At 41.7% G+C, this 11,696-nt stretch overlaps 2 long non-coding RNA genes across 2 annotated transcripts; one reads left to right on the forward strand and one right to left on the reverse strand.

The window, feature by feature from the left end:
- Window positions 1-379: 379 nt before the first annotated feature.
- LOC116780674 lies at window positions 380-3,998 on the reverse strand. The gene is made up of 3 exons (XR_004354566.1): window positions 3,863-3,998; window positions 3,694-3,747; window positions 380-619 (listed from the first exon to the last, which is right to left on the reverse strand). It is a non-coding gene; the product is annotated as an uncharacterized LOC116780674 (long non-coding RNA).
- A 36-nt stretch (window positions 3,999-4,034) lies between these two features.
- LOC116780675 lies at window positions 4,035-4,849 on the forward strand. Its single transcript, XR_004354567.1, has 2 exons — window positions 4,035-4,160; window positions 4,581-4,849. It is a non-coding gene; the product is annotated as an uncharacterized LOC116780675 (long non-coding RNA).
- Window positions 4,850-11,696: the final 6,847 nt, after the last annotated feature.

An 11,696-nucleotide genomic window follows, 5' to 3' on the forward strand; every position in this document is an offset into this window, starting at 1 on the left:
TACATCATGGCATTTGGCCAGTATATTAGTAAGAGCTCTTGACACTTGAATATAACTTCTGGCTTTAAAATTCCACATTAGTCAATGGAGAGAGTGACATATGTTAAGAATAACGTGAGATGTTGTATTCTCCTACTAATATTTATTAGAGTGAGCGGTATTTGTTAACGACTGAAGTGCAAGAACTCTAGGTTTCAAATACTCTGTTTCTTGATTTTACTTTCAATTTTACCTACATCCATTATTTAATTAGTTCATTCAAGCCACCTGTTATTTAAGAAGTCCTAAAACTGAAAGACTTAGATAACAGATTTCTTTAAAATGTTATTATTTACTTTGTTAGTTAAAATTTAATAAACAGATTTAGAGTATGGACAGTTACAGATAAACCCAAGCTTGCCTTGTCTACATTTTGTGCTGATTGTATTTGATCTAACTCTAAATCAAAAGCCCAGTAAGCATGTTAGTATGATATCACGCCGAAACTAACATGCTTCCATGTAGTAGTTTTCCAGTGTTCCTCCATTAGAGCTGAAAATATCCATTCTGTATTAAAGCATTCACATAGTACTTTGTGGCAGTTCACTTGTCCAATGATTTGGCAAACGATCTGAAAGAACTGAGAAACAAAGATAAATACTTCACAAAAGGATCCAAGGATAAGTGGATTTGGGGAGGACTATGCAGAAAAAGCATCTACTGAATTTACAGTCTTTTTGTAGCTAATTTTGGGTTTCTGAGAGAAATGAGCTAATACATCTTGTAGAAAGCACTCCTGCAGCTATGCTCTTCGTGAAAATATTTGTTTTAGCTGTATGCTGAGTATAGGCCACAGGCAGACCCTGATGGGGAAATCAGTGTAGTATGGGTATACATTTGCTTTGATTTGGAAAACCATAAAATCATTAAAATTTCTCCTGGATAGATGGACTTCACATGTATGCTTCTGTTTGCAATGAAGATAAATTCTCTCACGTAATTCTGATTTGATTAAAATCCTCAGCACTGTGCGGCACAAATCCGGGAGATGTCATAACATCAAACAAAGTGTAGATATTTCCTGAATGATCATTTCCATTACTAGCTATAAATAACCAAAAGAAAATTTCTGTTATGCACAAGCAAAATAGAAAATGTTGAAGAGCATGTAGTCAGGGATTAATAGACTGTACACAAGCTATAAAGAAAATGTTTTCTGAGTGCCCCAAGTTTGATTTACAGAAAGATGCGAGGAGAAGCTTTCTTCTGAGAAATAGATGGGCTGGGGCACAGAGGTGTTCTGCTCCCCCCAAAAGAAATATATTACTGTGTTCTTGTCCAAGTCATACCGAGATATGAGATCCTTCTGGGGACAAGGTGATTTGGTATTCCTGTCAGTTATGCAAAGAACAGGTCCTTTGTAAGAAAATTAAGGCTTATACTAATAAAGAAACAGCTCAGGCTTTTCATAGTATTTATAGTTTCCATACAAAACCACAAAACTATTTTTATTGAACAAGGAAATTTTCTAAGAGGACATATCACATTTGGTTTTCTGTGTTGCAGTGGAATGTAACTTGTGAATAGACAAGATAATATTTTGCCTGTTTCTAGCTTCTCTATTGATTAACTAAAAATGCTTTCAAAAGTAGTTTTTAACTGAGGAACATTTTTATTTCATTTAGAAGGTAAAGTTTAGAATACTTTCCAGCTTTGTATGAGCTGCTCCAGTCTCATTCCTCACTTTTAAAAGTCCTGATGTTACTTTCGGATTTTTAAAATTCAGTATTGTCTTCAGTGTGCTCACTGAGAGAAACACTTCAGCATCATGTGACTAAGCTAGATTGGGCCTTTTCAACTCCAGTTATGTGAAGCGTGAACTCATTCTCAGAATGTGGGTGTATGGACAAGATACCATGAGATATGAATGCACACTGTTAGTTAGCTGTTACACAGGACTACCCCATACGGATACTCTCAGTTGTTGAAACTGCAAGGCAATTTTCTGGTGAAGGCCAGTAGGACAAGCAACTTCTCATTCTGCATGGCACAAGTTATTGTTTCCTAAAATGTTGTAAATTGTCAGAGATTTCTTGCGATGATTTGCTTATATTAATGTATCTGATGTGTCCTCTCTATCTTGTCTGTCTATCACAGAATCACACAGAAACACAGAATCACAGAATCAATTAGGTTGGAAAAGACCTCTCAGATCATTCAGTCTGATCTATGACTGAATACCACCATGACAACTAGACCATGGCATGAAGTGCCACATCCAGCATTTCCTTAGACACCGCTAGGGACAGTGACTCCACCACCTCCTTGGGCAGACCATTCCACTCTCTAATCACCCTTTCGGGGAAGAATTTCTTCCTATTGTCTAACCTAAACCTCTCCTGGTGCAGCTTAAGACTCTGTCCTCTTGTCCTACTGCTGGTTGCCTGGGAGAAAAGACCGCCCCCCACCTGGCTACAACCTCCTTTCAGGTAATTGTAGAGAATGATAAGGTCACCACTGAGCCTCCTTTTCTCCAGGCTAGACAACCCCAGCTCCTTCAACTGCTCCTCATAGGACTTGTTCTCCAGACTCTTCACCAGCTTTGTTGCCCTTCTCTGGACCTGCTCCAGCACCTCAAATATCCTTCCTGAACTGAGTGGCCCAGAAGTGGACAAGGCCCTCTAGATGCAGCCTAGAGCTTGACACAGCAGTGTCAAGGACAGGCAAAGAATCACTTCCCTGGTCCTGCTGCCCACACTATTTCTGACACAAGCCACAATGCCAGTGGCCTTCTTGGCCGCCTGGGCACACTGCTGGCCCATGCTCAGCCAGCTGTTGACCAGCACCCCAAGGTCCTCTGCTGATGGGCAGCTTTCCAGCCACTCTTTCCCCACCCTGTAGCGCTGCATGGGGTTGTTGTGGCCAAAGTGCAGGACCCGGCACTTGGCCTTGGTGAACCTCATCCCATTGGAATCAGCTCAACTCTCCAGTCTGTCCAGGTCCCTCTGCAGAGCCCTCCTGCCTTCCAGCTGATCAATGCTCCCCCCCACCTTGGTGTCATCAGCAAATTTGCTAATGATAGACTCAGTCCCTTCATCCAGATCATCAGTGAAGATATTAAACAGGACTGGGTCCAAAGCTGATCCCTGGGGGACCCACTAATGAGCAGACGACAACTGGATGCAGCCCCGTTCACCAGCACTCTCTGGGCCTGGCCCTCCAGCCAGTTCCTAACCCAGCACAGAGTGCCCCTGTCCAAGCTGTGGGCTGCCAGCTTTTCCAGGAGAATGCTGTGGGAGACGGTGTCAAAAGCTTTGCTGAAGTCCAGATAGACCACATCCACAACCTTCCCCCCATCCACCAGGCAGGTCACCTGATCATAAAAGAAGGTCAGGTTGGTCAGACAGGACCTGCATTTCCTAAACCCATGCTGACCCTGTGTATGTCCCATGTGATTGCACTCAAGATGGTCTGCTTCATAACCTTGCGGGGAACCAAGGCCAGGCTGACAGGCCTGGATCTATCCTGTCTGTTTATCTGCCTATCTGTCTCTCGTGTGCTCAAAATTTTTGGCATATTTGATTTATTTAACCAAGCATTTAGTTAATGTCTAAGTGGTTCTCATATTTCATTAGGTTCATAATGCTTTATTCTCAGTAAACTCAGGGGACAAGAAATAGTTAAGCTTAAGAAGAACAGTTACATTCTACTTACCAGTTCAAGGAAGTCACAAAAGCATGTGTCAGGCAGGCAACGGACTCCCCAGGACTTTAGAAAAAAAGCGGAAAGAGGCTGACAGCTATCGGTGAGGTGCTCCCCACGCTAGCACGCATAGCATGTGTTTGCAAACACTTGTCACAGAGATGTTTTTTGTTCAGACTACCTCTCACCAAATGCCTTGGCTTCTTCCACGGCAGCAACAATTCATGCTCTCTCCCTCTGGCAGTGGCAGTGGTTTTACAGTGAATAGGAATACAGGACAATCCCAAGAACGTTTCAGAAGCTGCACGTGGCCATCAATTCTATGATGCAACCATATGCTGGAATGTCTTCATCTTTGTGGCAAACATGGAACATCCTTCTCTGCTGAGCAAATGTACCTCTGTTAGATGTGGGCAACATGTCTTTTATGAACACAGATAAGCCCATGAGGATTTTCTTGTCATGGAGGTCATAAAATGGTAAGAACAACTGTGCTTTACACGTTCCAAAAATGTGTTCTTGTTTGATACCTGAAATGTGAGCACACTCTTTAATAACATCTTGTAAAAAATACCAAGACCTAATTTGATCTGAATTTCACCCTTTGTCAATGACATTTATGGGAAATCTTGAGGTTTAAGACTTTTTGCATAATCACATTCACAAATATATATGTAGTCTAGCAGAAACATAATGGAGTTGCAAAATGTTGTGGCTCTTCCTGACACTAGGACTGATGAGAAAGACTACGAAAGACTACTGAGATAATAAGACTGCTGACAGTCTGAAGTCAGCTGACATGGAGAAAAATAGAGTTGCCAAATGGAGGTGGCCCCAGCACCCCTCACACACTGGGGAAATTAATGGGTATGACATTTTTCCTTGTTTATTTTGACTAGGTCTTGAGTATCTACTGGCTGTCTGAATATGCAACCACTGCTAGAGGACCAGGAAGGATCTGTAATAAGAAAACAAACTAGCAATCTTTTCATCTACCAGTAATACAAAGGCATCTTCAAAGCACTAGCTCAGAGAACTGCTAGACTGCAGAAAAAAAAAAAGTATCTTTGCAGACAGTTATATCTATATGGAGGCACCCTGAGAATGCAATATATGGAGAGTGAAAGAGAAAAAAAGAAAACTTTGGGGCTTTGGTACTGTTTACAGACTAATGCATGTGGGCGATCTCTTACTGTAAATACAGATGGCTGTGAGCCACACCTAGGTCATGCTGAGAAGCCGAGTATATATTTGTGGGCTTTCTATTTCCCACTGAAGCAATGATTTTTCAGCAGAATGGCATATATTTGTAGTCCTTAAAATAAAATCTTCTTGATTAGACAATTTTGAATTAAAATACATTGTAGATGTAGCAAGTTGAAGCTTAAGAATGCCGTGTGATCATGGCTCTTTACTGAGTGCACATAAGGGTTGCAGATTTAGGTTTCAAATTTTTCTTATAAAGATGGAATAAGAAATTCAATGTCATGGCACACATGATCACAAGATTTTACGCCTGCTTGAGCCACTGTGCAAGGTAATCAATCATAGAAAATAAGGTAGAGCACTGGGATGTAGCCACATAAAAGGACAGATAAAGAGAAAGGACAAGACAGAAGGTACAATACTAACATTAAGCTTGAGTAACTAGTTCTACTGCCTACCCTTGTACATACTGACTCTGCTGGCTACCCAGTCTCTCCATGCCACAGTCCTATAATATAACAAGACTAGCTTGAATAGGCAGGGTGTCATTAGGTTTGATACTCTCATAGGTATTTGCATAACCCCATAAGACCATGTAATTACCTAGAATATATATACACTACCTGCCCGTAATAGGTCTGTGTACAGCAGCACAATCTACAAAGGTCAAAGGACTTATCCCCAGATTAGTCTTGGCTTACAACTTTATATTACTCTCACTGAGAGCTGTGGCGTGCAAGGCGAGGAGAACCACAGAGACTGTCTTCTCCTATCCCCAGTCTCTCCCTGGGTCAGTCAAACCACAGCACCAGCCTTAGTAGCTAATACTAACCAAATGCCTCCTAGGGAGCAGCAGTAGTATTTAAACCTGCGTCCCCATACCTTAAAGTCCTAGGACAGCTAAGATGGCACCAATTCATTTACTTTGTATGAGTCACTCCATGCAGTGGCCACACAAATAGGATGCCATCATCTGAGATTTCTGCAGCACGAAGTTATTCTTTTACATAATGGGAAACACAAGAGAGTGCAGGGAAGAAGTTGACCAAACGGCAGTGGTTTATTTGTTCTTTCCCCTTGTGTGGCTGGATTGGTCCATTGCTCAGAGAAGGATATGGAAAGCATCATCAATTAAGAAGTTCTATGTGACACAGAGCCGGGTTCTGCCAGCTGCTGGACAGAGGGCATGTTGACACTGGGAATGTGAACAGCAGACATCCTGTGAGCCATACAATACAAATCCAGCCAGGGAGAACAGTATTTTGAGGACCAAATTAGAGTCATTCTCTGAGAACACAAACCATCTGCAACCATATTCCTCTTCATACTGTTCTGTTTATCTCAGAATGTCCAGTTATATACGGTAACTGTCAAAGAATTCCATCAGCTGAAACTGTCTATTTAACAGAATGCAGATTTATCTGCATAACAAGAGATATTTATTAAATTTTATTACTTGTTGAAAGTCTTACTAATTGAAGGATCACATAAGTTTGCAAATTTCCATTTGTCAGCAATTGAACAACTTTTCAACCCACTATTTAAATATTCAAAATTTTCTCTCACATCTACAGAGTTTACTTGCATGATCAATGAAAAGAAGGGCACAGAGAATGCTCTCCTTGAACTCTTTGCCTCATTAGGCCTCCCTTGAGGCCTAACAGTGATCTAAAACTGCAGTGCTTCTTCTCATGCATTCCTCTTCTCCCCCTTTCATTGACACTAATGCTGCTCTGGTCACACAGTAAGATCAGTTCTGTGTTCCAGATGAAAAGAATGCAAGAAAACTGCAACAAACCCCACAAGAATTAAAAACAGTTTTCAAATGGTTCACAGGAACAGCCTTTCAGGTTCCAAGTAAATGCTTACTTCTCTCAGTACTAGAAACTCAATTTATAAGATTTGGATGAGGGCTCAAACCCTCTGAAAAGAGAACTATAGAGGTGAGGATTAATCAGTCTTTTACAAATAGGTTTGAGAGATCAATTTACGAACACCTGCAGTATTGTTCTGTAGTTAGGTGTGAGTTTGCTACTCTGTGTTATCAGTTCATGAATGCTCTGTTTGCTTGAAAGCTTGTAATTTTTTTCCAGCTGTGCCATATGGTCTCACAAAAGATCTGATTTCTTTCAAAAACCTCATGCAGCATTGCTTCCAGAGTGCAAATGAGTTATAAGAACTTCCACTTTCCTTTGACCTAGTCTAAATCTCTTCTACCAGAAAGATGATTTCATCTTTTATCTGGCATCCTTTATTTTAACAGGCTTTAGGCAACACTTCTTTCTCTGCCTTCTAGAATTCAATTTATTTTCAACTTGAAATATGACTGAAAAATAAGTATAAAACTTTCAGTTACTGAATACTAGTTTTTTTCCTTACAAAGAGTTAAAATAAAAAATTTAGCCCTCATATCCATGTGAAAAACTGCCACGCTGTCCCTCTCTTGGAATGTCTAAATCTAGAACACATTAACAATCAGTGAGTAATCACTAATAATTATCATCACTGGCGTTCAACAGATTTGTTTAGAGGAATAGCTTCCAGTTTCTGTTTGCAGTGTACCTCCCTGAATAATGCCTACACAATAAGAAATGTGTGTGATTATTGTCAGTCATGTCATTAGCAGCTGGGCTTTATTTAGTAGATGGGAAATTACTTTGTTGGTGATGGAGTGGGAAGACTATGTTGAAGGAGGTTACCACATATTTTGTACAGAAGACATCAAGGTTTGCTTTTATACTACTCTAGAGAGGCAAATTAATTTGACTGGCAGCATGAACAGTCTATCTGCCTCATACAGCTGATATGTATTTTTACTAATGAAGTGGGATGTAGCTTTCACACCATACCATAAGGAGATGAAGTGAGGTAATCTCTCTAGTAACTTGGACTACAGTGAGATATGAAAGACGATGATTGGAATGATGGGTTTAACATAGAATTCCAGACAAAGCCATAGATGAAGCAAAACACACTGCAGGTAGAACAAAATCACAGAGCTTTTCAAAACTTCTTCTTATGCTTCTGGTTTTTGTTGTGGTTTAACTCCAGTTGGCAACAGAGCACCACACAGCTGCTTGCTCTCTCCCCCACCAGCAGGACTGGGAGGAGAATGAAAACGGTAAAATCTAGAAAACTCATGAGTCGGGATAAAAACAGTTTAATGGAGAAAGCAAAAGGTGTGCACGAAAATGAAGCAAAACAACAAATTCATTCACCGCTTCCCTTGTTCAGCCACCCCCAGGAAAGCAGGGCTCCATTGTGCATATCAGTTACTTGGGAAGACAGACACCATCACTCCAAAAGTGTCCCCCTGCTTCCTGCTTCTTCCCTGCACTTTATATACTGAACATGATACAATACAGTCAGGGATATCTCTTTGGTCAGTTGGAGTCAGCTGTGCCAAATATGTCTCCTCGCATCTTTCCAGGTACCCCCAGTCTTATCACCATTGTAGGAGTATGAAAAGAGGAAAAGACCTTGCCTCTCGGTAAACACTGCTCAGTGTTAACAGAAATATCTCAACACTGTTTCCAGCACAAATCCAAAACACAGCCCAATACTAGCCACTGTAAAGTACAGTAGCAATCGATGCTCACAAGGCTTGTAGGAGTGAGTGGGTGCAGAGTGTGTTTGGTAGGGACCTTAGAGGGAAGAGAGGGCCCTGTGTGATCAGTGGCTCCAGTTCTTTTGAGCACGCAGATGACTCAACTGGGCTGCTTGGGCCACCCACTTGGAATGTGTGGCCAAGAAGGCCAATGGCATCCTTGCCTGGATCAGGAACAGTGTGGCCAGCAAAATCAAAGAAGTGATTCTGCCTCTGTACTCGGCAATGGTGAGGCCACACCTCGAGTGCTGTGTCCAGTTCTGGGTCCCTCAGTTCAGGAAGGATATTGAGGTGCTGGAGCAGGTCCAGAGAAAAGCAATGAGGCTGGTGAAGGGATTCGAGCACAGGCTTCTGGGGAGAGGCTGAGGGAGCTGGAGTTGTTCAGCCTGGAGAAGAGGAGGCTCAGGGGAGACCTCATCACTCTCTACAACTCCCTGAAAGGAGGGTGTAGCCAGGTGGGCGTTGGTCTCTTCTCCCAGGCAACCAGCAGCAGGACAAGAGGGCACAGTCTTAAACTGTGCCAGGGGAGGTTTAGGTTGGACATTAGGAAGAAGTTCTTTACAGAGAGTGATCAGACATTGGAATGGGCTGCCCAGGGAGGTGGTGGATTCACTGTCCCTGGAGGTATTTAAGATGAGACTGGATGTGGCATTTAGTGCCATGGTTTAGTAGGCAAGGTGGTGTTGGGTCAAAGGTCGGACTTGATGATCTCAGAGGTCTTTTCCAACCTAGTTGATTCTGTGATTCTGTGAAGAAAATCGACTCTACCCTAGCCAAAACCAACACATTCTTCAACCACAAAGTGTAAAAAACCACTCAGTGGGTTTTTTAACCAATTTATGTAAAGAACTCCCAAACAAACAGAACAATTAGTGTGGTTCCATGCAATGAACACCGAAATTTACAGGAATATGAATCCATTTGGAATCACCACCCACAGCTGAGTTTTTTCTATCTGTGATTCTCTGGATATTACAAATATTGAAAAGGCCCACTGAGAGGGTATTTACCGATATTCAGGATCAGAGGTCAGAACTCTCAGAAAAACAGGAGATTTGTATGCATCTTGCCCCATCAACATAATTTTTCACTCTGCAGCAGTCAGCTTTAACAAAAAGGTTTTTACAAAAACCTCAAAATAGTAGGATTACTCCTTGTGCCAAATGAAGTGACAGTGTACTGCAGAATGTTGTTTGCCTATTGCTAGCATTACAATCCATGTTAACCCTGCCTATTCATAAGAAAAATTATTTTTTCCCAAGCACTCTGATTTTATGCACTGTTTACTAGTGAGATAGAAAGAGCTGACTTGTGGACAGCACTGCTTAAAGGTAACTTGTCTCTATGCTAGAGTTTTGGATGCTATATAAGATGGAAGACTCCATCACACCTATTAAGGTACAAATTCTCACAGAATCATAGAACCAGTTACATTGGAAAAGACATCTGAGGTTAACAAGTCAAACCTTTGACCAGTCACCACCTTGTCAACTAGACCATGGCACTAATTGACATGAGCAGTTACTTGAACATCTCCAGGGATGGTAACTCCACCACCTCCCTGGGTCAGTCTGTCCCAATGTATAACAACCCTTTCCGTGAAGAAATTCTTTCTAATGTCCATCCTGGACCTCCCCTAGCCCAGCTTGAGGCCATTTTCGTTCATCCAGTTGCCATTTTCGCTCATGCAGTTGCTAGTCTCCTGGGAGAAGAGGGCAAGATGAGTGCAAGTGCCGTAAGAACACAAAAATGCCCACAGTATCCATGTGGCCTTGTATCCTGGCTCTGCCAGGATACTGTCAAAAACCATGGGCTCGCAAAGAACATAAGAAGAGGGCTAGTATGTATAATCCTTTCCCCAGTTACAGAGAAATCACCACAGTAGCTCCCCCACTACCAAAACTTTGTCACATAAACCCAATACCAGAATTTCTCGAGCAGATCACTTTCCCATCAATTTTTCTGGACTTCTCTTTAATCAGTGTAATCCTTCAGCATCCACAACATTTTGTGCAGCATAACTGAAGAAGGTTCTTCCAAAGCAGGACATGTGCTTTAGCCCTTCAGATTCAGCTCTCACAAACTACTTATTCAGCTACTCAAGACAAACCAGACTTACTGATCTGGATATAAGGGACAAATACCATGAGTAGTGCAGCACAGAAAACAGCCTAAGAGGCCTGAAACACCTTTTTCGGGATGTCCCTTCAGTACTCAAGGCAATACGTTCACGTACAGGCAGACTAGCTTGCCCTCATATTGATAGTTAGGAAGCCTGTCACTGACATAATGGGAGAGCCTGACAGACTCAGTGGAGTTTCCTAATTAAAAGTCCAACTATACACAGCAGGTGCTCTTATCTTATCTGAACCTGCCTGAAGCAGAATTTTCCCAGTCAGTTTTGTTATCTAAACAATGCTATGTTATTCATAATCTCCTCACTCAGGATACCTCAATGAATGGCACACAAAAGAAGAAAACACAGCATTCATCCACTTCAGAACCTAATTTGCTGTAAGAGACCAATAGGCACAAAGAAAGAATCAAAAGTGGTCCTCTGCAAAGCAAACTGAAAAATTTTCACACTCAGCTTTTATGCCAGGTGCAGACACTTATGACCAAAAGGCTGTCCAGAAGGTACTCTGTTCACTGACTGTTGTTAGGAGGAGAATGAATGTAGATGGACAATCTCTGGCACTCATTCTGGCAAATTTAATATACATTACTTATTTTCCCCAAAAAAGGCAACAGCCTGCTTTCAACAGAGGTTGTATCATCACTTGGTGTACCAGGAAGCCCTTTAAATTGCACAAAAATTGTTGCTAGGGGTAATTTGTGGAGATGGTCAAAGGCTAAGATGGGGGCAAGACCTGCAGGTGCTGTCAAGAACAATAATCATCACGCTTAAATAGGGTTGGAATAGGGAGGAACTCCTCAGTAGGACCTGACTGCTGGCACCCTGGGCAGAACATTGTGCCACAGCTGTCTACTCAATAAAATAACTGCATCCACAATAATTCTGTCCTCTTTCTTCTACTTGCAGGACGAAAAGGGGTCCTTGTTCACAACTATGGCACTTGGGGGAGAAAAAATAATTACAAAAAGGAATAAATAATACTTTATTATCTGACAGATGAAGAACATACTCTAAAGACCAACAGGAACTTCTATATGTAGATTTGAATGCCAGAAAAACAATAAA

The sequence above is a fragment of the Chiroxiphia lanceolata genome, chromosome Z (genome assembly GCF_009829145.1).
Source record: "Chiroxiphia lanceolata isolate bChiLan1 chromosome Z, bChiLan1.pri, whole genome shotgun sequence".
Taxonomy (NCBI): Eukaryota; Metazoa; Chordata; class Aves; order Passeriformes; family Pipridae; genus Chiroxiphia; species Chiroxiphia lanceolata.